This window comes from Falco punctatus (assembly GCF_963210335.1).
Source record: "Falco punctatus genome assembly, chromosome: 5".
Classification (NCBI taxonomy): domain Eukaryota; kingdom Metazoa; phylum Chordata; class Aves; order Falconiformes; family Falconidae; genus Falco; species Falco punctatus.
The window spans coordinates 58335935-58361787 of NC_137584.1; the positions used below are offsets into that span (position 1 = coordinate 58335935).

At 43.5% G+C, this 25853-nt stretch overlaps 1 protein-coding gene across 6 annotated transcripts in view; it reads right to left on the reverse strand.

The window, feature by feature from the left end:
• NCOA7 (nuclear receptor coactivator 7) overlaps positions 1 to 16799 on the reverse strand; it is a 100511-nt gene extending 83712 nt beyond the window's left edge. The window contains exons 1-2 of one of the 6 annotated variants that reach the window (XM_080389931.1): positions 16269 to 16799; positions 14321 to 14504 (exon numbers count right to left, since the gene is read on the reverse strand). The gene's annotated coding sequence lies outside the window, so the exon portion shown is untranslated. Of the gene's footprint in view, positions 1 to 406; positions 874 to 9577; positions 9651 to 9776; positions 9945 to 14320 lie in introns of those variants that run through there. The other 5 variants (XM_080389930.1, XM_080389923.1, XM_080389929.1 and 2 more) reach the window with 5 other exon arrangements.
• Positions 16800 to 25853: the final 9054 nt, after the last annotated feature.

The window sequence follows — 25853 nt, forward strand, 5'->3', positions numbered from 1 at the left end:
TTTACACCAACGGTAAATACAGCAGAGGTAGAGCAGAAAGAGGCAGGTGTTTGAAGAGTCGCTTAAACCACAAAGATGCCGCTTGATGCTTGGCACAAATAACCATACCATAAATCACAGGTACCATAGATCACCTTCTACTTACAATTAGTTTATGTCCCAAAATGTTTAAGCATAAAGTTCAGTCTATATTTGTAAACATTGCCATTGTACTCAATGAAAGTTTATTAACATGATCTCAACACTTTACAGAACAGGGACAGGCAACAAATGTTAAAATATGAATAAACCCATCAATCTAATATTTAGATATCTAATAAGTATTAGAAGTGGTCACTGTTTTTTTAGGTCAAGTACATTTCCAACAATATTCATAATCATGCTGTGAAAATTACTGAAAACTTACCTTTACAAAGTACCCATCTTTTTCAAGTTTTTAGAAAATGACCCTCAACAGCCCACTGCCACTACACTGTGAAAGATTAACATTTAAGTACTTCCTCACTTCACAAACCAACTCAAGGCACATGAGCAACTTGAAAGTAAAATTATAATTTTTAAGTTTCCACTCAGCATCTCTTTTTTTCAATTGACCCTGACTCATGCAAATTCCACGCCATGGCTTTTTCTGTCGCCCACCTCCTAACTGAGAAGCAAAGGAGCTGAGGAGTGGGGGTAGGAAGGAGTCTCACTGTAACGCAATGCAAATTTCTCCTATCTGAAACACTGTTAAAAGAACCAAAATGCCAGGTTTCCATAGCAACTTTAACTTCACATTGCATACACTGTACATTAAGCAACGTATTGAACAGTTTAATCTTAACAGAAAATCCTGCACATTTGTAATGCAAAAATGTAACACTGGAAACCTTTGCTGTTTATTTTTCAACTCCTTAACCTGCAATGTTTATTGCATTACAATCTGTTGAGTCTGACCTTGTATTACACCAGCATGTGCAGCTTTACAGGTGCTCAGATGCTAGCAGCGTTAGGTGCATTAAAATTACAGCAATGGACAGTAAATCGTACCCTCTACCCACTGCATAGTCTGAAGCCCGTTATAAAAGCAGCAATGTTTCTAATTATTTCCTTCCTCCTTGAAAAATTCCTTCAGTGTAACTGAGAATGATTTAGTTCTCTTGCTTTTCTGAAACATCCTTAAAACCTTTATCTTATAATTTTTCCTTCCTCCATCTACAAATTCCTGTACAACACTACACACAGTTCCTAGCCTTGTAGTGTGAGTCATCCTGCACTATATACAAAGCAAAAACTCTCCTCGCAAACTGAATTCCCCTTGCTATATACCATAGCACAGTTACATTTGCCTACCTAATTAAAAGAGTCTCTCTGAATAGCTGCTTGCTTCTTTCTGGAAATAGAAAAATAAGTTTTCTCAACTTTTCCTTGTTCTAACAGAACACAGAAGTGTGTGCACAACTAAGTGTCTGCTCAAAATTAGTCAGGTAAATAGTTAGCGATCTATTTCTATGCATGTAGAAAAGACAGGACAACAGAACCATTCATACAAAACAGCTATATGCTACCCTTTCCTCAGCATATCTAATCTGGACTTTTATTTGCTCACTCTGGATGTGTTCAGTCAGTGAGATGGTTCAGGTCTTATTTTTTTTAAAAAAAGTTAAAAATACACTTGAATTAAGGTTAAGTACTGTTGCATAAAATACAGAAATGTAGAAATTTTCTGGTGAAGTAACAACAGTATATATTTTATTTTCAGATTACTCAAGTGCTTTAAACATTATTATTGAACCAAGGTGCTCTTGTTGAACAAAACAAGCTGATTTTAAAACTAAAACTCAAAACATAATATATTGACAGTATCAACATAGTTCAGCATTTCTGAATCTAGATTTTTTTTTTCCTCCCCCTCATCAAAAAGAAACATCACAGCATTTGACCTAATTTTACAAATAGCTTCAAGTCCCCCAGTGCCACATTTTCATGGAATGCCATCTCTGCCACATCACCAGGTACTGGAACATCACTGAACTCTCTACTCATGTACCAAGCGCATTCAGACAGACTACTCACATGAGTTATGCAGTACTCCTACCAGTTCTGCACAATTGGGGCCCAAAGATAAAAGCTGCAAACTTTCCATTCACCACAAATTATGCCTGAAATAGCTGGTAATGCTAAGTGTTTCAGACTGCCCAATATGTTTCAAACAAAACCTTGTCTTAGCTACATCAAAGTAATTGCTTGCCCTTCCTCAAGTTCAAGCCAGCCAAAACAATGCATTAACAAGTTTTGGTTGACTTTTTTGGTCCATGTTACAGTCTCTTTTTGTGATGGGCTGTAGCGATTTGAGTTTTGGTGTTAAAACTTAAAATTCAGTTGCAGACAGCAATCCACACTTTTTCACAGTTGCTCTGAAAATCTGTCCAAGCTGCGTTGAGACTTACACCTTTAAAAAAGGATAGGAAAAGCAGCTTACACTTACCCTTGTCTAGGTGCATTAGTGATTTGTAGTTAAAATGGACTGACACATAACCTGTGGGAAGTGCATTACCCCACAGCTAGATTGTTGAGAATATGAATAACTATTGCAAGACCTAGGACAAAAATGCACACTTCCATTCTCAAACACATAGCTGGGCTAACCTAATAAGTACGTAAGACCTGGCACTCGTTTCCACAGGTCAAAACTGCTTTTCTGAGCTATCTGCTTGCTGGACTTGGTGAAATAAAAGGCAAAAAACAAAAGTGAAGAGAAGCAGGAAGAAAGAGATGTTTCAAGGCCACATAAAGTAAATTCCAATCTGTAACACAGTATCCTGTCATCCCAGAGCCTTTCAGTAATAACCATCCACAGCTCTTTCATCACAGAATTCACAACAAATCGTACATGGAATGAAGAAGAAATACAAACTTAAACAACAGTTACAAATTACAGTACCAGGTAAAGCTTTTTAAGTGCAATATAATGCTGACTGTAAAGCAGTTAAGAGCTGAAAACTGCAGTCAGGGCTGAAGGTGAAGTCCTGATTTCACTGACATCCAAGAAAGTTTGATTGTTTACAAACTTTCTTGATACTAAAAAAAACCTCACCAAAACCCCAAAAAACCACAGCCATAAGAGAGACTTTCAAAGGCTTGTTACCATGTACTGAGGGATGACAATATTTTTGCCAAAAAAAATATTCTGTAACTTGAAGCCCTTGCATCTTAAATCCTATGCTGGTCTACATGACAAAATGAACATGTTACAGTTACCATGTACAAAGAAATACACTTTTCCTCAGATTCAACTTAAAATCAGGTTTGATGCTACAGGCAGCCCCTTAGCTCCACCAGCTTTCCTTTTGCTTTCTGCTGGCACTTGCACAGACTGCCCACAGCACTGTTCAGTTGTGGCTCGCTCCTAGTGGAGTGGGGCTCCATTCTGCAAGAGCATGTCCCTGCTCTGCCAGGTTTGGGTCCACATTTCCTTCCCAGGAGGAAAACAAGGAAGGGAATGTGCCTTCCTTGCTCTTCTCACAAGCTTAATTGGAAGCGCGCTCCAGGTTGAGCGGAAAGGCTAGGAACCACTCTCCTGGGCACAGTGTTTTTCCACAGCTCGCCATCCACGGAGCCCAGAACTCTCCAACACACACCACTGCTTAAGGTCTGGTTGTTTCCTGGGGCTCACATTACTTGCTCTTCCCACCCTCCCTGTAGAAGATCCTGGATTTCTTGTACTTGCTGAACCATTATGGTCTCAAGAGTAGTTTCTAGTCCTCCACCCATAAAACCTGCCAGGCTCAGCCTGGGACTGGGAACTACCAGAGCAGGGCTCAGGAAAGGACACAACTAGTTGACAAAACACAAACTTAATACTCACACAATAGGGTTAAGTGCACAGTGTCAACAGAGCAAGAGAAAAAAAACTAATCTCCAGCTCTTTTCATGACAACCAATGTGTTACTTGTACTAACAGAAATTATGCATCACAAAGGGGAATCCAATTTTCAAAACAAATAACCCACTTAACAATTCATCCACTGATTGATCAGCTAGCAGCAGATCTCAATTTTAAGGAATCCAGAATTCCTGCAGGTAAGGAAACAAATGTGCCCCAATGAGGAACCACAACAGCACTAGCCCAACACAGAAGGTTTTACTTTCCATCCTGTATGCATGGCTGTAGCAGGACACAAATGTAGATGTCACTGGAAGTTCTTGCCTAGCCTCTGTACAGTGATGTGATAATGAAAACCACCTCCCACCATCTACTCACCCCTAACAGCAAGGCCCACCTAATGAACACAGCTCAGCATCATACGCTAAAAAAAACCAACAACAACACCACCAAAAAAATCCACCCAAAAAACAAATTACTTGTCAATCAAATGAAATTTCTTCAGCTGATACCTAAGCACAAGGACTGGAGAACAACTTACTGCACTGGCAGAAAGCCACCGGTCTCATTCCTCTGTGGTTCTCAATTAGTCTCCTAATGCTCTGATGACTACTCAGGCTGTTTGCTACTTGACCTCACATATCTGGGTGGCAAGGGGACTTTCATGTTCATCAGCTGTTGCATAGCTGTTAATCATTTGGGCCATATCTGCACAAGTGACTGGCTTACAAGCAGGCAAAGTCAATCTTTCACCACATACCTGGGCAGCTTCAGCACAGTGTTCTGTAACAAAGTAACAGTCAAAGTTTTATCTCCTCAGTTCTCCACCCATTCTCACCAGGATGTTACCACTCACACCACACATCTACCAGACAGCACCTGCGTTTCAGAAGCATTTAGAGCTGGGACAAACGCAACTGCCTGAATTTTACATCATGGGTTATCACTGCTCCTACCTTTAACCTTTCAGTCTTCAGCAGCTTCACTGCAGAAGGTTTGATCAGCAACCAGGATGGAAAAAAAAGTGAGTACAAACAGTCAAACATTGCTTATATGTTACAAGTGAAGAATTTCTTTTTAATATATATGCTAAATCTCATACAAATAATGTGTAAAATTATTCTACTCTTCAATGCTTCTCTGAATTATCTGAGCCTTTGTGACAAAGTGAGAAGTATGAAGGAAAAACTCAAGCCACTCTATGGCCTACAAACATTTGCTGAGTTTGTAACAGCTACCAAAACCTGCATACAGTATTATACCCAGCTTTATCAGAAGTGTCCAGGTCTTTGGCATCAGTACAGCTACTTACAAAGCATACAGAAATGCTGCTGCTTAAGGCGACAGTAAAATAAAGCCCTTGCCACCAGACTGGGGCATTACTTGACCACAAGACAGTTAACTACAGCTGCCTACTATGTTACTCATGCACAACGACTACTGACACAGCATGCAAACACTGCTGAACCGCTGACCATACTGAGTTGTTCCTTGTAGCATCCCCTCCAAGTAATCCAAGTAGGCAGATCCCAATTGGTTTCTGCAATCCCAGCATCACCTGACTTGGCAGGAAGCTATCCATACCTCTTCCCCTCAGAACAAGGTGGCAGTGATGGTTTATAAATATTCATACTTCTTTTCTATGTGCTGCATTAGCTTAGAGTATTTCAAAAGAAAAGAAACCAGAAATAAGACAGATGGTATGTGGGAGAGAAAGCAGAAAAAACCAGACAGGAGTAGTGGCAGATAGAGAAATCACTGTTAGAAAAGGTTAAATTTACTTGAAAAATGAGTCAGGGAATAAATCACCTTTTCTTCAGATAAGGCTGAGTTCAAGGAAACAGTAGCTCTCACTGTGAACTTCTGTAAAACAAAGCTGTGATTTCCTCTAACTGGTACACTAGGACAGCTCTTTTCTGCTTGGGGAGTCTTAGATTTTGGGGAAATGGCTCTCAGGTATCTACAGAAACACTATGGGAAGATCCCAAAGTCAGCCACTAATGAGTGAGACTACTGTAAGAAATTTTCCTTCCTACAAATTAGTCACTATTAATAAAAGGCTTTTAAGTCCTGCTAAGTGAACACAGAATTAAACATAAACAAATCCTAATTTAACACTGTAACCAAAAGGTAAATGCAAATGTTGCCTGTATAATCAGGTATAACTTCCCTGATCAACTTGGATGTTTTCTGTTCCTGTTAACCAGGTTGATATTACTGTATCTTAAATATGATTGGTAATCATACAGCCTGCATTTCAAATGGGATGTTTAAAAAAAAAACACCCTGTAAAACACACATAGTAGCCATAACAAAGGCTACAAAAGAAAAAAAAATGGCACCTCAGTGGGATCGACACGTAGCATATCAAAGAGGAGGCCTAATGCTTCATTACAACATGAGTACTACAGGGTACAGAATAACTGAGAGCAGGGAACAGCTTCATCTAGCTGACAAGGCCATAGCATGACAACAGATGGAGTCTGAAACACGCAACAGAAAGCACAGCTCGCATCTTAAAAACAAGATAAATAACAATCAGAAATGCTTATTAAGATTATGATAAGTACTCTATCCATTGAGACCTCCAAGTTGAAGCCAGAAGTCTTCCTAAAGGATAAACTGTGGATCCATGACAAGTAATTAAGCCTCAAGTAACTACAGGCATGTCACTAGGACGCTATATGGTACCAAGCTGAAGTACTGGTACTATTTCACCAAGACTCATCAGAGACTGGGAGCAGCACAAGTGCAAGAGCAAAGCATTGCACCTGGAGTCACTCACCTTTGTTGGCACTTTACTACTATCTTCTGCATTGCAACCCATTGGGAGGTACTAACAGATCCCACGAAGCCTGACTGCACCCTCCCCTTGCAGGCAAGCAAGGAGAGACTGCAGATACACACCCACAGCGCCTTGCTCTGCTGCAGCGCACTACCCACCCCTAAACTGAACAAACAGTTCATAACAGACACCTTCCAGCAGTGGCACAGCTGCTCATACCCACTTGACATCTTGATCAAGAACAAAGAAGTATAACTTTCCACCTACAATCAGAAGGGTTTGCAAAGAAAAGGAGAGGAAGAAAAAAACACTCCCATGTATGTGTTTAATATATCTATTTGAAACACTATGTTTGTGGGGGAAATACAATCCCTCTAGCTTGCTGTGAATTTCGTCACTGCCTCACCATTTCATGAATCTGGCAAGGGAAAAATGACACAGGAATACGGAAACCAGTCAGATTTAGAAAAATAAGAAAAAATATGAGAACTTGTTTCTTCTACCCTGCTCTTCTTCCTGGTCAAAGTTGGCCACCTAAGTAAGCGCTCTTAATGCTGACTCCACTCCTCAACTGCAGCATTGTTTCCTCTTTTGGGGAAAGTGATCTTAAGCCCCAGGACAAACTTGCAACAGCAGCAGCATGACTTGTACATTTTCCTCCACGAGGGTGCAGATCCCGAGGCCCAGCTCCCTCACAGCAGGGAGTGAGAAACCACTAACTTTGTGGCAAAAAGCCATCCCCACCATCAATAACTACACCAGTGAGCAGATACCTCACTAAAACAAGAGCTGCACCTGTAAAGACTTAGACCTTTTTGGCTTATTGATCACAAGGAAGAAGAGATTTGTCAGTCTGCTGCTTGTTGGGTGATGATACTAGATGCACCTTGCCAGTAGAGCTGAAGGCCACAACTGTCTGCTGCTGCATCTGGCACCTGCCAAGACACAGAGGGCACAAGCCAGGTGCCAGACAGGGAGTTATACCATTTTTCTTGACATTGGTTATGTTCCAGCTTTCCTTCAATGCCGCTGGAAAGAAAGGAAAACCGAGTCCCTTCACTCTTCATTTCCACCACAATTATAATTTGCAAACATCTCCAGCTGCCTGGAGCAGTAATTTCTTGTGTTAGATCATGCTGCAGAGGCTCACACTGATTTCCCCACCTTTGAAACACTCACTTGTATGGGTGACTGCAGGAAGCCACTCTAGCTGCAGTACCCATCTATAGGATTCTTAGAGTGTTGTTAACCTTTTTGAAGAAATGTTATTCTCCAACCCAAATCACTCTCTAATGAATTCACCTCTATTTGAATAGAGGGATTTATTCCCTAACACTGTAAGTGATTTGCAAACTGTCCACTGAAGTCAGGACCATAAGCTAGTCAAATATTTACTACAGTCAATCCCCAGCCAACTTTACCCTTCTCTTTCAAAATCCCAGATACAGAAAGCAACAAAGCTGTGTTCCTATATAAGACAAAGACTGCTTAAATCAATTCCAAGTCACTTCAACTCCAAAGGGAACCACTTATCATTTCAGCAGTTGACATGACGAACCCAAAATGGGAGCCTGACCACTGGTGCAGTGAGAACAGGACACTGGGCAACAGCAAGGCGCGAGACTTGGAGACTGTGCCTCGCAACTGACTTAAGACAAATCAGGTTTTCTAGAAGTGGGGTTTTTTTCATAACAAAATACAGAACAAGATAAAAGGTACTGAATTTAATTGAAGCACAGGTTTTCACTCCAAGCCCAAGATTTTGATCCATTATTAAAAAAAAAAAAAAAAAAAAAAAAAGAGGGGGGGAGAAAACAATCAGACTGATTTTTCTACAAGCAGTCCCATCAGCTTCAATACAGCTCTTCACAGGACCAACATTACATCCTGGTTAGATCCTTAAAATATTCTTTATACATTTATGAGCATTTTCCTGGTAAACGGATGAAATATATCAGCCTGAAATGCACTAGAACTCAGATATTTTTAACCCTGACTTACATTAAAGACATAGACTTCTGATAAAGTAATTTTCATTCATAGAGTATATATATGCACACATACTTTTCTTGGCATTCTCTATTGCCTTCTCCATTAATTTTCTGAACTCTGTGTGTGTATGCATACACATCACAAAGAATATTATGAAAATATGATTCCCATGCTATGTAAACACTTGCTGATACAATATACTCTGAAAAGTCATCAATATGCACTTTAAGTGTCATCCAAACACAGGCCCTTACTCTGGGTCACAACATTTGAGGCAAACCATAATCGATTAATGGGCAGCTACCAGTCTTAAAAGTCCATCATTATGCATTAATACAAGCGATGTATGACTACTTAATGGGAGAACAGTAATTGTGGCATATAAAGTAAACACATGGTAAAAGCCTGTTACTAAGCCGAAGTGTTCATCATCTTATTTCATCACCTAGAGGACAAATAGTTACTGCATCCTTTAGCCCCACAGTACGGCACACACATCACCCGCACAGGTAAACCCCTCCAGCCAAAAAACAACTCTGAAGCACTGTATGACGACGTACAGGGAGGAAAGTACGCTGCACGAATTAAGGAAACAAAACCCAGTTACTAACACAGCTCTGGCACCCGGCAGCACTTCATAATCATGACAACCTGAGACTATAAATTAATATATAGAGAGCCTGGAACATTCCAGTAAATCAGCCAAGATCCGGGGAGGGAGGAAATAAACGAGGCTTGAAGCCGTGAAAGCCAGCAAAGCGACCCACGCAGCTGTGCCGGCTGGCTACAGGCGGCCGCAGCGGCGGCACCCGGGGCTCGCAGGCACGGCGCGGCGGGCGGGTCACCGTCACCGCAGGCGGGTCACGGCGGCCGCCCCGCGCCCCCGGCCCCGCACGCACCGGCGGAAACGCATCAGGCGCGCGGCCGCCCCTCACCTCCCGCGCCGCCGGGCTGACCCTGACAAACAAGCGCGCAGGCAAGCGGCTCCTCCGCGCCCCCGCCCCGCCGGCGCTCGGCTCCCCGCCCGGTCCCCGCCCGGGAACAAAGCCGTGGCCGAGCAGTCGCGCCCGCCCCCCGCCTTCCTTCGCCACGGCGTAAACAGGAAAGCAACGCGCCCTCCCCCGCGGCGCGCACCTGCAGGGCGGGCGGGCGGCATGGCGGCCCCGCGGCGCGGCGCCCAGGCCCCGCTGCCGGACGGCGGCAGCAGGTCGCTGCGGGAGCGCCGGCTGCAGCGCTCCCCACTCGGCCAGAGCCGCGACAGCCAGGCCGCTCCACCCCGGCCCGGCCCGCGGCCCCGCCCCGCCGATCCCGCCTCCCGCTCGGCCCCGCCCTGCCGCCCTGGCCGCGGCGGGTCGCGGTCGCGCCGGGTTGGGGGCCGGCGGCTGCAGGAGCGGGCCCGCACCGGGGCGCTGGGCGGGAGAGGCGGGCGCGCTTCCCCCAGGGCCGCCGCAGCGCCGGCAGGCCCTGCCCTGGGGAGGGGGTCGGTCTCCGGGCCCAGCACGGCGTATTTCTTTATAAAGCCCAAGTGCCGGGCCCGGCCGCCGGGGAGGCGTTTTTTCAAGGGCAAGTACTAAAAGAAAAGAACCGATTTGGGAAACTGAGGTTAACCAAAGCCTTCAGATCTATGGCAAACGCCTGGAAGCTTTATCTGCTGCTTCTTCCACAGTGCCAGCATGCAGGCTTCTTCAGCCAACCCCAAAAAACCAAACCCACTACAGTTACCAGAAACTCCATTCCCTTCCCTGAGGTGACTCCAGGTAACCCTTCTAGATGTTGGCAGCTAGCCTAAACAAGATCTAGCTTCCCATTCCCTCCTTCAGTCAGTGATCAGCTCTGAAAAGACTGGAAAGCTTAGGGAAAGGCCTAAAAGGTATTGTAACATCATTCAGTGCCACATTCTGCAAGACAAAAGCCTGAAGACAGGTAGATACCCACATAAATAAAAACTTCAAGTAACACAAAGTGTATACATACACATATACACACAGATGCTAAGAAAGTCTGCCAAGATAAAATAGCAAGTGGTACACTGGTGTATCAAGAATAATTTATATTTTTTTTTAGTCAATATAACGTTATAAATCTGACAAGTACTAAGTAATAAAGGTATTTGTTAGAGGCTTACTTTTTAATCTAACAGCCGCTTAAAGACCATTTAAAAATCGTATGTGCTGTTTTCAGGACCAAATGCAACTCCACTATGGACACGCAGCCATACCCTACCGCTACCATCACCCTACTCGTAGCATATGCTTTCTGCCATGCAGTGTCAGTAGCGGGACAGTAACTGCCTTGACTTCTCCACTGAATTTGCGGCAGTACTTCCAGCTAAAATTGAAGTTTGCATCTGATTTTTTTTTTCCAAAACAGTTTACAAGGCACAGATTTTCTTTAAAATGTAGTCTCCTGCTTAGAGGATATGTTTTAAAAGCATACTGCAGTTACGACATCTTATATGTGCATTATTACTCGGGCAAAAGATGGGCAAACCCGAAGTTACATTGGTTAAAATCTCAAAAGACCTCACTGGCATGAGGGTTCTCTAGCACAACACAGAAAAACGACGCCCTGCTCTCAGTTACTGCTCCAGCACTGTTTAGATAACAAAACGGGGAAAAAAAGAAGAAAACTGTAGACCTAAAATAGTACCATTTACGTGACTTCTTTTGCCAAATCGCAGAAGATATGCAGCCCTATTCATCAGAGTGGTGGAAACCCTATTTATTTCTTAGCTGAACCTGCACAACAATGACAGTGACTAACACCTTACTTGAGTTCCAGAAAAAGGTGTATCTGTCCTAACGTACCAGTTCACCATCCATCTAATTCCAAGCACAGTCACCTCTATTGTATTGTGTAGAAAGCTCTATGACGGCAACGCACAGATTCCATAGAGCAGACAAAGAAACTATGTGTTTCTACGGTATTTACATTGCCCCAAGCATTTCAAATACATATTCTAGCCTACTGGCATGAGGAAGAAATCACTCGAACTCCTGTCAGAGCAGCAGAATAAGCAGGCTTGGACTGGAACAGAAGCATCATACAAGCTGTGGTTATGACACTTTGGGTTACTGCCTGGAGCTCAGCCCACAGACTTCATGTCATTAGAAGACACTGTGCGAGTGGGATGCAATTGTATCACTTTATTTTACTCAGTCTGGAAGTAAGAGGTCATGCCTGACATTACAACGATGAACGTGAGATAGATAGATAGATATACACACACATCACACTTGAAATAAAACCTCTGAAATAAAATTTAGTTTTGATGTCTACAGCATAGAGGATAGAAAACAGTCTGAGTGGTTTTCTCTTTCCCGTGGCAATACATTCCATGGCAATTAATTTGAATACAAATTACCTAACACTGTTTAACTCACTGTGTCTTTGTGCTATCAATGCTTAGAATATCTTTACCTAGGAAAATATTTTACCTAGGAAAATATAGAAAAAATGAGTCATGTCAGTGACTCATTTCAGGATTGGGCAAATTTGTTTTATCACTGATTGCACTATTTTGATGGAGATAAAAATGCAAGTTTGCTGTTTGAATCACTTCCAAATTGTGACTTTTTACCCTAGAAAAAGATTTCTCATAAAAACTCCCATGCATAGTAACACATGGAAGACAGAACAAACTTGGGATACTTAAGTACAATGTTTGAATGGGTTTTGATCTTCCATAATACACACTTCAGTGTATATTAATAGAGCTGCACACATTACAGAGAAAAAAAACTTGTCACAGGTACAGTATGTTCATGGCCCGCACTCAGATCAGCTTACACTAATATCAGAAATAAATATTGTATTGCCTATGTGTGGGTCATACAATTATTTTTTTTAACATTGGCAACTGTTACCTTACAGCTCATTTAAGAAATACAACCTGCCATAAAGAATTACGCTGATGAGCTTGAATACTGTAACAGTCCTGGTTTTAAAAGATATAAAAATAAAGGTGACACCAATCTTTTCTTTTTTGATTAGCAGTCATCCTGGTTTTCCCCAATTACTCTTACAATTATTCACCGTGAAGCAGTCACAAAATAGGTTTCACGCAGGCAGACTTTTATTCATAATTGAGGCTCTGCTTGATCCTACCATGCACTAGGGGTTGACTTCTGTAACAATACATTGCTATTTTTAGCCTGGTTTCTTCAGTTTATGTAATGATGATTTTTCTGAGTGTCCCCAACTAACCCTGTAACTTTGAATTGATTGTCTAGATATAACTCAATTTAAAATTAATTTCATCATTTGATGAAATTAAAATAAAATTAAAAAAGAGGTATTGAAAATTTCTACAAGTTTCACAAAAATGAAAGAGAAAGAAACCACAGCTTGAAACTTTTATAAGAAGTTCTCCCCTAATAACTGATTCTGTGCACCCATTTCTACTGTCTGGTAGAGCAAACCAAAAGCTGCTTCCAAAATGCTCTGCAGAAGAAAGACTGTAAAAGAAAAGGAATTTGCTGAGTTACATTGACAGGTGATAAAAAAGTCGTACTTGTTTCAACTATGGTATCTGGTTGAGCTCAGTGGACACTAGATGAAACTCCCCGCCACCATACCTTATCCCAAACTCCAGAATCATGTGCATTTCAACACCGGCTAAGAGAAAAAAAGCTGACACAGGTTTTCCTGGATCAAATACGGTGTCAGGGTAAGAACAGAAGATCAAGGAAAACAATACAAAAAATTGTAAAAGTATTTATAAAAATAATTGCCGGTAACTCCCCCACTTTTCTTCAGGATCTTTAAAATATTTTCTGTAAATACTAAATTACTAGTGCGCACAGTATTAAGACATGACACTGCAAATTCTCACATGCTGCCCCCTAGCCCTATTTAACTTAAACTACAAGAAGAGAGAGCAAGTCACTCTACAGCTTGGAACATGATGTCGGAGCTAGGAGTATCAGAACTGCTGTAACATTTGGACAACGCCTTTCAAGATTTTTTTTTCCTTAGATTATTTACATAAAAACAGTATTATGGTGAAAACAGATATAAGAAATATAAAATAAAATAGTATTTATTCCTCCAGAAAATCATTATAATCTAACAGTTGAGTAACCATTCTGGCCGTGCATGGAAATTAAACATAAAATAGCAAAAGACTGTGCATCATCTTTTCCTTCCCTCTCCTCTCCAACCCCTTGAAACTGGGATGATGTACGCTTTAAGTCAGGTTAACTTAAAGCAAAAAAAGCTGATGTCAAGATTTTCCAGATCAAATATACATTTGAGGAAAGAGAAGAGTGATAAATGTACACATTACACATGCTTATAAATACTACTTACAGTTTCTGTGCAAATCAAGGATTTTCACTGCTGCTGAAGCATGTACCCCAAGTACTAAAGACAATTTTTACTTACCATTTTATAGCAGAAACATACCTAAATAATACACTTTCAGTAAATTAGCACATTGATGTTATTCTTACTCATTTTTACACAGTAAGCCTACTATCACACATCAATTAACATGGCAAATTAAAGTAATAATAATATGCAATATATTCATATGGAACAGACAAGTTAATTGCATGCTTTAATTTAGCTTGTATCTAAAGCAATCACTCAGATTTTTTTCAGGTTCCAAAATTCAGCTTTGCATACCAAACTGTGAAAGCTGGGGTACAGTACCTCTAATGTTGAATGTTACTCACTTGGTTTCACTGACACACTGTTCCGTTAAGTGAAAAGAAACATCAGCCTCTGACATTCCTTCCCTGGCACTTTTGGGAAGACCATTCTTCTTCAGCTAGCATAGAAAGGGATGCAGGCACAGGCACTGGCTGCTTCTGCACTGGCAGGAGGCTGAATTGCTGACAGTTTCACTGAAGCATTTCTCTATTGGATATAGGAAGTTAGAGAAGAGGCATAATCTTTTGTCAGTGCACATGACTTGTACAGAAAAGAAAGATTTTTTCTAAAAATAACTATACCTCATATGACTCTCAATGCTACTTTCCTGGTGGTCTAGTGGTCAGCCCCCTGCCCCCCACAACCATAGATCACATCCAGGAAAATATTTATTTCAGTAAAACTTCTCTAGTACACACATTTTCATTACTCTCACAGCTGTAATCAACAAACCTTTCACTGCTCAAGAGAAACTTAGTATATTACACATCTTGAAAATAACTTGATAATTGTCAAGCATAACAGAGCAAAAATTATTTATTTCTACATCTAACAGCTTCCTAAGGCATGGACAAAACACATTTGCCTGCCCTGCCATCAGCCACGAGATCCTGTCTTTCATAGGCTCAGCTACTTTTCTGAAATTGTTGGAGAGAATATTTAATCTCTGTCACTCAGGCAGCTTAAGAATCAGGGGGTGCACCCCACCTTCCTCTGAGGTATCACACAACGGAGGCACTTTAAGAACAAACAATGGCAACAACCCTTCTGTAACACACATCTGCAACACTGCAAATGCAGCTGATGTGGGTGGACCTACCTTAGTTATAACCTACCTGTCTCAAGCGCTCCTAGCATCACAGCCACAGAAGCACTGAAATCAGTACCCCTCAAAACCCACCTGAGAAGCCCCCAGGGTGGAGAAGCCTATGCTTTTAAATATGACACTGTGGACCTAGTGAAGCATGCAAACTCCTTTAAAGGTAGTTCAGTTTCTGCACTATAGAGCCACCTTAATATTTGGTTGGTGTTCCTGGTAGGTTCTGAGTTGCAGGAAACCAGGTCCCACTTTGCCTTTCTCTTCAAGGGGCAAAGCTACCTTCTGGGACCAGGTGACCTCTCTCACATAAGCACATCCCCCTCTTTGCAATGGCCTCAGGACATGGTGGTGTCTCATTTTGAGCTGTGTTCTGCCTCCAGTGCTCCACAGCTTTGTCTCAAGGCCTGAAATACCTTGGTCTTACCAAAGAAGGTGCTATTAATATATACATGTGAAATGCAGCTCTTACAGTATATAAGACAGACTGTATCTAGCAGGGCCTTATGGTAACTTCACATTTTTTTAAGTTATCTACCTCACTGCCCAGTAAAATTGCTCGATTTTGACAAAAGCAAGCTCCATCGTAATCAGGATAGACAATTTGTTCAAGCCTGCTGCCATGAAGGGTTTGGGATGAAATAAACCACTGGCTGAACAGGGACTCTGGTGAGGCAGAAATCAAACACCAAACCTCCTGAGTACATCCCTGAGGAAAGTGGTCTCCCCAGGTTTGTTTTTGGACTCTAAAGCTTTCAAAGATCAGCTACTGTGTATTTGCAGAGTCCGCAAGCATACAGTCTGAAGCTTACCCATCTTAACATGGAAAAGGTTTCTCATATAGTGCATTTCAGAGGCAGAGGGTTTGAGAACTAGAGAAATCTGCTTGCATAGAACAAACCCTCTTATATTACGGACATTGCTTAAACAGGAAAAATTACTTTTGCCAGTACAGCTTGCAGATCTACTTTGCTAATGAAATCAAGGCACCGGAAGAAAAAGCACTTATGCAGATGTCATCTGCGTCGATGGCAGAGCCTTCACCCCTCTCACAGCAACCTTACCGAGAGCAGCCAAGTCACAGACCCCTCCCCGCCGCGTGGGAAGGCCCTGGCAGCGCAAGGCAAGCCAAGCCAACCGCCAACCCCGTTTACCTCTGCGGAGCCACAGGCTCTCACTCGAGGCGATCGGCTCTCCCCTGCAGACCCCACACCGAAAACCGGCGCAGCTGCGGTCGCTGTCGCCGCAGCCTGCCTGAGGGGCCGCCGGGACCGCGCGGCGGGAAGCGCCACCAGCGCGCGCGTCCCGCCCCTCGCGGCAGCCGCCGGCCGGGCTTTGCGGCGCGGAGCGCTTGGCTGACGAGGCCCTGCCTGGAGCCGCTACAGCAACATCCCGCAGGGAGACCGTCTTGTGAGGCACGGCGTGAACGGGCAACACGAAATGCGCGAAAAATAACCTCGCTCAGCCCCGCTCCCGCCGGGGGCGGCCACAAGCCCAGCGGCCTGGGGCTGCGGGAGAAGGGAGCCCCGGTCGCCGCACACGCCGGAGCCTTCCTCCTAACGAGCCACCCTCTAGCCCGGGCCGCGCAGCCCTCGCCTGCCGCGCTGTGCGGAGCACACTTGCTCCCGCTCCCGTACCGCCGGACTGACCGCAGGGCCTGAGGCCCTGTCCCGCCCGGCCTTCCCCCTGCTATCCCCCCTGCCTCCTCCAACGAGGGCCCCTCACCCGCCTCGCCTGAGGCGCCCCCTCTCCTCCCCACCCCACCGCCCGCCCCCTTCCGTAGGGTGGAACGGTACGTCCCTCCCTACACACAATGCTTCCGGGACTTGGTACTGCCCAGAAGGCGGGAGCACAAAGAAGACCAGCCAGCAGGGTAGCGCGGCACGGAACGGGTGTGGTTATTGGACTCAGCTCTTAGCGAAGCAGATGCAGCTGGTAGCAGCGCATCCCTGGTGGTCTAGTGGTTAGGATTCGGCGCTCTCACCGCCGCGGCCCGGGTTCGATTCCCGGTCAGGGAAAGCTCAATTTTCTTGTTCTTATCCCCACCCCTCGCCTCGCTGACTTTCATGTTTTTTAGCTTTCCTTCAGACCTAGTCCTTCTGCATTTACAGTTCAGGGAGCATCCGGCCGCCTGCTGTGCGAGCCGGAGGCTTCGGCGTAGCTGCGCAGCAGCGAGTTAAAACTAAAATTAAGATATGCTTGGCAGCTTGGAGGCATCATGCGTGAAGGTTGTGTACAAAGTCTCAGCACCCTGCCCCGTACGCAGCACCTGTCTGGAAGTGTTCCCTTCACAAAACTGCCTATGGACACCCCATGCCCACCCATAGGGTTGCTGGAAGTCAGCAGAGCGCTGCTGAGCAGTGTCTGCCTAGAGAGAGGGGCACAGGCAAGGCTGTCAGCCAGCACTTAGAAATAACCACAGTTTCTTTTGGTTTTTTTTCTGGCTAAGGGTGTTCCCACACCTTTACCCTCACAGATGAACAGTCATTTGGTATTGTCATGTGTGTTTGAGCCATGGCAGTGGGGACTCCTTTAGCTGTCACTGGTGTGCACGTGTCTTTCTGACAGGGTTGTTTCCCGCAGAGAAGGTGGGGAGGGTTTGTCCCCTGTCATCCCCTTCATCTCCACCCTAGCATGAGGGGGGCTGCAATTCTCCATGGCGCTTTCTCTCCTGAGGACCAAACAGACTGTTTTGCAGCGTATTTGCACAGCTCCTACCATGCAGGGTTCTTGTATATATGGTCAGGGGGATGAGAGAGATCCCAAATATTCTTTGGGAGGTGGAAAGAAATAAATGGGGAGGGCAAAGGGAGTTTTAATACCTCTGTGTCATTAGCACCTGTCTTGCTCCCTCCTGCAGTGAAGCTCTCACCACACCTCAGCTCCTAAAAACAGTGCGGGTGTCCCAGCAGGTGTGGAGGAAAGAGGTGATAAGAATGGGTTAAAGCCCCTTCCAGTCCTGCAGCAGTGGGTGCCTCCCCTCCTCCTCCTGGAGCTCCCAGCCCTGTCCTGTAGCAGAGCACTTCAGCTGCACATCCAAACTTGTGCTCAGGGCTCTGGCAAGAGCTGCTCTTCTTTACCTGTATCCCTGCACCTCCCACCTCTGGCTATGATTTTTGGGGTGAGAGAGGGGGCAGTGGGAGGACCTCTTTTTTCATGTTGGAGCAGTACCTGCATGTGGTGGGCTGACCTTGGCTGGTCACCAGGTGCCCACGCAGCTGCTCTCTCAACCCCCCTCAGCAGGACAGATAAAGGCAGTTTAATGAAAGAAAGCAAAAGCCATGTGTGGGAGCAAAGCAAAAAAAAAAAAATTTTCTCTATTTTGCATGAGCAGGTGATGCCCATTGACTTTCTGGCAAACAGGACCCCAGTACACATAGCAGTTGCTTTGGAAGACAAATGCCTTAAAAATTAATGCCTCCCCCCACCCTTCTCAGCTTTTATTGGTAAGCATGACAGTCATATGGTAGTGAATATCCCTTTTGGTCAGTTTGTGTCAGCTGTCCCAGATGTGTCCCTTATCAGACTCTCCCCCCTTCTTCCCACCCTACTGGCCTTGGAGGCAGCAGTACTGGAAGAGAGAGCCTTGATGCTGTGCGAGCACTGCTCAGCAGTAACCAAAACATAGTGTGTTATCAACACCCTTCTAGCTACAAATACAAAGCACAGCACTATGATGGCTGCTATGGGGAAAATTAACTCCATCCTAGCCAGACCCAGTGCTCTGCTGCAGGTAAAACAAGAAATACTGAAAATAAATGAATATAATATCTTAGACAGATGGCAAAACAGGGGCTAGTACACCTGGCAGATTATGCTTTAACAGGGGTCCTCCCTGCTGCTGGGAGCAAGTCACGGCCCTTGCATCACCCATATAACTCTGTAATACTGGCAGGCCACGCTTTATGCAGGAGTACTTTGCCCCGATGTGAAAGCACCACTGGAAGAAATGTCTTTGGCTGCCTTTCCCAGGGTGTGCCAGAGGCGTACTGCAGTCTGGGCTGCCCTCCAATGCAGATAAGAGTGTCTCATGAGAAATCCCAAGGTCCTCCACTATATTTTTTTATGACAAAGAAGCTTCAAGGGGGTGCAGAGGGATGGGATTACCTTTGCTTTAAGGCAGAAAGCAAACAGTCAAAAAGACTGTTGGTTTCCCTTTAGATGTTAAGAAAAGGTGCCAAATAATAGTTAAATACAAGGACCAAAGGATGTAACTTAAAGAATTGTTACATTCCTTTGGCTGGAGATTGTTAAGAGTGGGATGGGCAAGCATCTCATCAAGGGGGTGCGACTGGGCCAAGGGAATACCTCAGTGGGTCTCCTAAGATACTGGAAGTCCTCATTTTATCATTTCATCTTGGACTTTTCCCTATAATTACCAGTTTTCATAAGCTGCATCAAGATAGCTGTGTAGGGCTCTCAGATTTTACCCTCTTTGGCCTCAGTGAAAAGCCTTACCAAGTTGATGGAAGAAGTTGCTGTTTTCTACCTCAGAAAATGATGGGTCATTTTAGAAGCAGCTAAAGTGAATTTCAGGTGTTGACTAGTTTTCCAGAAAAAGCATAGGTATGGTTTTACAGGATAGGAACAAAAGAAGCATTTCCTTTTCTTTTAACACATTTTGTAGTAGTATGTTTGCATGCTCTTAGCACCGTGACTCCAGCTTTAGGGTCGTCTGAGAAAGGATAATCACATGTAAGATTTTAAAAACCTGAAAAAAACCACCAGAATAGCTCTTGCACACAAAGAAAGAGCACAGTTGCTGGTATTTTGCTAGGCATGGAAGCATAGTCTCTGAAGAGGCTGCTTAATGGCCTTCCCAATCCCTTTTCAGTCTGATGTCAGACCTGAAACATGCCCTCATGCAGAGGACAAATACCCACCCAGCAAGGAGTGGGAACAAGTCCTCTTGCTGGCATCCTGCCACTTCAGGTCCCACTGTGGTTAAAGGTGTCCTGGTTTGGGGTGAAAAGACCCCAGGATCAGTGTTCATCTTCAGCATGGGTCAAACAGTTATGGTAGTGTCTGACTCCCTGTTTATTGGGCCTTACATTAATGGGAGGGAGGGAAGGAACAGGGTACTTGTTTTTAACAGGTGGAAGAAGCAGCTTTCCTAATGTCTTTGTTGATATTTTTGTTTTAAATAATAAGTAACTCATAACACTAGCATGCTGAAGCCCCAGAAAAGGTGGGCTATTTTGCAGAGGACTGGCAGTACAATCAAAAGCACATTACAAAAGCAATCTGGCACATTGGCTGCACAGGCTAAACCAAAGGTATTTCAAACAAATATAAGATCAATATTATTATCATCATCATCACATTCTTGCAGTGTAGCTGAATTTGCTTCTAACTGTGATATATTCTGAGGTACTGGATCACAAGTATTTTTATTTTCATTTTTGTTCTTCCTCAAAAGCTTGACCAATTGCCTTCCATCTCACAGCAGAGATTGGTTGGAATGCACCACAATAGAAAGAAGGAAGGTAAGGAAGAAACTTATGCCTTAACTATAGATCAGTTTAAACCAGCAGCTGAGTTTCTGGTTAAAACTGTTAACTCTTACTTTTCATACTTTGTTGGAATATTTGGGAGCAGGAGCTTTCACATCCAAACTTGATCTTCTATCTCTGACATTAACTTTTCTTTCTGGCTACCTCCTTTAAGTTGTAGCCCTACATTGACTCTACTTCTTAAGTTTTTTCCAATCTTATATGAAATATCTTGCCTGTGAATGAATGTAAAATTTTGCATGACTTTTACACCAACAGACTCTTTAGAAAGCGAAAGCTTTTGGTTTTTTCCTAATGGCAGATTGTCTACTTGCTTGTATATTTCACTTCTATCTGAAGTCATGCTGTCATTAGATTTATTCTGTTCCCAGGACATTCTGGTGTCTGCTCATTCCCTTATTTTTTGTTTTATTGTGGACATAAACAAGCACAACTTCCTGCTATCCTCTACAGGGCACTGAGCCTCTGCTTATTTAGAAAAATATAGTTTGAACATGCCACGAGGTGGCACCCCGGTCCCATGCCTGCCACCACCCACGCATGCCTCCCAGCACGGTCCCTGCTCTGAAGGTTTCACGTTTAATTCCGTAGATTAGCATTGTGCCTGTTTAATTCCAACGAGCTGTAGAGTAATGAAGGCTTTTTATTTGCTGATAAAGCCAACTTCATGTACAGATGAAGCTGTTATTAAGCCAAATCATATGCAATATGTTTCCTTGAGTTTGAGGTTGTACATGAAAGTTTTTCAAGCTTTTAAAAAGCCTTAATCTAGCATTTAAAAAAGAGAAGTTACAAAGGATTATCAGGAGTATGACTCGGATTCTTTAATACCTCAGTCTGTAGCATTTACATACTGATGATATATGCCATTACCAGGGTGACAAAGAACCATGTGGCCCTGGACGTGTTCATCCTCACAGCCACTCCCATCAGGGGCCAGCAGCACCTCTGCTTTTCACCTGTAGATCTTGAACTGAAGATCATGCAAAAAATCTGTGCCAAGGCAAAGGGGGGAACCAGAATTTCTGTATCCCAAGTCAGGATCCTGGGGAGACAAGAAGGGTCTGCTTTCATTACCTTCTGCACAGAGTCATAAGGCTGATAAAACATGGGAGCACTGCGCTATGACATTGGTGCTGTTGTCACCATGGCAGTCAAAGGACACAAACAAGGCTAAGTGTTTATTAAACTGCTGGAGATGGAAGGAAAAAAAAAATGCTTTCAGGCATACAATCCATTCTCCAGACTTTCCCTGCCCCTCCCTATCCTATTATCTCTCCCCAAGATCCTTACTGTAAAATATTGCTATCTTAAAATGTAACTATAAGTCTCTTTCCTAGGTACAGATTCAATATGGAACAACTCCTGGACAGTAAGATAAACTAGAAAAACAGAACAACATCATTTCAAATCCTGCTAGGACGAACTGTCCCTTCAGAACTACAGCTGGAAAAATTACTCCTAATTATGTTAAAAGAGAAATTATTTTGTCCAAACCAAGGCATTTTATTTAAGGTGATGGTAATGGAAGTCCAATGCAAATTTAATTATCACACACAGATCTAGATAATACTATCCAAGGATCATTTTCCAAAAAGTCCTTTATGGAGCAATTGCCATGTCTTATTAAGAAGTTCTCTGATCATGGAATTATGAAAGCTCTGATCCTTTTAAAAGCCTGAACTTTTTCACTTGCATGCTGAAAATCTGCTTTCTAGACCCCTTTTATTACTGCCTTGTGGCTACAGTCAATCATTACCTTCTGCTTTTCCATGCTTTGTTTCCCATGTGCTCTTTTGATTAATCACGTTTTAGTAAACTATATTGACAATGTTATGCTGTGCCTAATCTTTCTCTTGCTGGCAGGAAAAAGGATCTGGGAGGTGCCAGCTTCCCACAAAAGCAGAAAAATAATAACAGCCTATAAATTGATATTACAACACATGCTCTGGCTGGGGGTGCTGCCCACTGCATGTAACAGGGAGTAGCAGTGACACAGGCAAGGCCAAGGCAGTTGATGGAGTATGGCCATGTAGGGTGCCTTCTGCAGCTCTGCTGCCAAGTGGCTATGCACCCAAACTGGCCCTGCATCCTTTGCAAGGGATTTTTTGGCATAAATGACAACTCCGTATTCCATAAATGGCATAAATGATATTGTGTAAGCTGCAGTTCTGTGCATGAGATCCAGCAAAATAAATTAAAGGAAAGGAATGATCACCCCCTCTGTTCAGATAACAGACTGCCTGTTTAATTCCATCAGGATGAAGTTTTGCAGTATATAACCTTCAGTTTGTTCATTCCCTACCCCAAGCTGGCTGCAAGTCTCAGCTTCAGATTTGTTTAGAGTATGGCCTTGGGTCTATCGAAATGGAGCATCTTGCTGTAGCCTGCTGGGTGGCTTTCATCCCTCCACACATACAGCACTCATCTCCCTTTGAGCAAGCAGGCTGAAGCTGTGTGTGAAGCACGAGAGGACAGACGAGCATGAGCTCCTGTCACCATGACACCCTTGCCTGCCTGCCAAACCTGGTTCCAAAGTGCCCACCTTTGAGCTTCCCACCATGACCTCCCCAAGTCTGTTTGGTAAGAAAGGAGTGGCTGGAGCTGCTGGTGTGACTGTGAATGCAGGCAGTATGCAACAGCTGGCTGCGACATGTCACACTTCTTCAGAAACACAGAAGTTTAGAAGAGGTGCCTGTCACTCCCCACCTGTCTGCTTTCTTGGTGACTGCACTCCGTTGCTGGGCTGCTGGGAGTGGGTAACTCACAGCAGTGTGAGAGAAACACGCTGCAGGCAGTGGAAGCGGGCAACCATCTGCCTATGGGCAAGCAAGTCACCCAACCCCAAGCACAGCAGCGATTCCCTCATGACAGCTCAGCACAGCAATACGCAAAAGTAGTGTCCTCTATTTATTCATTCCTATCATGTTGGTATACTTACAGGTACCTCAGCCCTTTTGAAAACCAGGTATCTTAAAATGTTTTGTACCTAGTGTTTATTACAGTTTGCTGTAATACTTTCTTTAAGAGTACTCTTTCTTTAAGAGTAAAAAAAATGAACAGCTAAAGGTAACTTAATAAATTCTGCTTCTCCCCTGGTCATACAGTTTGAAGGGGATTTTTCTTCCATGTCTTCCCATATGCCTTCAGAAATTTGCTTCCCTCATTAGCATCCGGGCTCCAGGACAGCTACTGTCTTGTATTAACTGGATGCTTATGGTAAGGGCGAGAAATTCTAGTTAAAGGTGCTCACAAGACGATTGTGAGTTTGTAGACAGTCTTTCTCCTGGAGTCTGAGGTCTGATTAGACAAGATCAAGGACAAGAAACTAAATAACATTATTCCACTTTACAGACGGGCAACCAAGAAGCAGGCTAACAAACAGTTACACTTCTGATGTATCAGAAGGAGCTTGATAACTAAATACTTTTACAAATCAGACAAATGAGAATGTGTCCTCTAAAGTTTTGGTCCTGCAGGCACTTAAAAGCATGAATAACTTCATTTTTACAAATAGTCCCACTGAAGAGGAATAGTTCCTCTGTGTCCCTCAGAGGGACATCCTTAGCCCCTCTGCAGGTTCAGTCCTTAAATGATGAACTACCAGACTGATTTTAAAAAGCAACAGGGAATAGCCCCTTTGCTGAAAAAGCCATGCACATCAATGGTAGCTAAAAAGTATCTCTCGTGTCCAGCTTTTCTTCTCTTAAAAGGTTATATACAGAGTAAAAAAGGGCTTTATTTCCCTTTTTTTGTCTCCAGTTTACATCACAGGCACAGAAATACCCCACTGCAAAAGTTGGGCATATGGGAAAGCAGGTTTTACATATTCATATTGAATTATTACTTTTGTATTGTTTTGTTGGTGGCTACTGCTATTGGGCATCCTTAGGTTTTGACGGTCACATCAAAGGAGCTGCTCTGGCGTGAGAACCGGTCAAAGCGAGCCAGATAATTAATGGATTTATTACTGAGGTCGGTTCCCATGATTGTCAGTGGGCAGCAGCCACTGCTGTGTTGTAATCCTCATTCTCTTGGTAAGGCACATACTGCCTTAAAAAGGTTTAATGATCCAATAGTGATTTACTAATGGGAATCTTTCTTGTGGGTTTAGCAGGCCTTGAAGGAGGACAGGGCGGCACATGAAGGTCAGTTTTCAGCAGTATCAAGAAACATTTTATTTGTTTTGTTTTGAGATTCCTGTTTCTAGCACTTTTATCTGCTAACTGCAATAATAAATTGAAGGGACAAAGTCATTGTAGCTGGACGGGTATCAGACTCGTGACAGGAGGAGGGAAGGAAGCAGACACTGGTGATGGCAGATTGCAGCTGAAGATCTGAGGTAATTATCAAAAAACACACACTTTGGCCTTTATGATCAACAAAATGAAAAGAGTGCGGTGAGAGAGACTGGGACAGCTTGATCTGGCAGCTCATCCTTGCCACCAGCTGCTGCTGGAGTTGGGCTGCCTAGCAGGGATCTTGCTGTGGTTGCATCCCCTTTCTGTCAGAAAATGAGGGAGAGAACTGCCCAAACAGAGGGCAGGGGAGGGAAAAAGCAAGGAAGCAGCTTTGCCTGCTCAGAAGAAAGGAGATGCTCCTCACATCCAAGGAGCCCATGTGCCCTGCCACTGCTCCTCCGTGCTACCCCAGTGCCTCTTCAGAAAAACCCAAGAAAACCCAAACAAACAAACTCCCTTCTCCTCCACCAAAATACAATTAGAAAGCAACAGAGGGAGAGGAGGTGGGTGGAGAAACAATGTTATTTTTGTATTTGTTATATATTTGTTATATATTTTATAGTATATGTTGGGGTATATTATAAAAGGGTCGTGCTGGGAAGGGTCATTAAAAACTAATTAACTATCCACACACAACAAATCTCATCTTGCTAATCTAGTTGCGAAACTATACCTTAAATGCATAACATTTTGTTTTAAATTCCTTGGGAAAGAGTCTTTCTTGTGATAGATGGAGAAAATAAAATACGGTGTTCAGAGCTAAATCAAAACTGGGGGGGGCGGGGAAATTATAGGCCTTTAAGTAGTTGTAATTTTGTCTCCTTAGGTTTATGGATTGCCTTGTACTCATTTACTAGATTTTCACCTACCACAGTAATATAGAATACTATCTATGGGTATTCTTTACAGGTACACTTTTCTTTACATCTTCCAGTAAGACACTGTTTCCTGGAGCAGTGTGTTGATTCCATAGAAGGAGGTATTG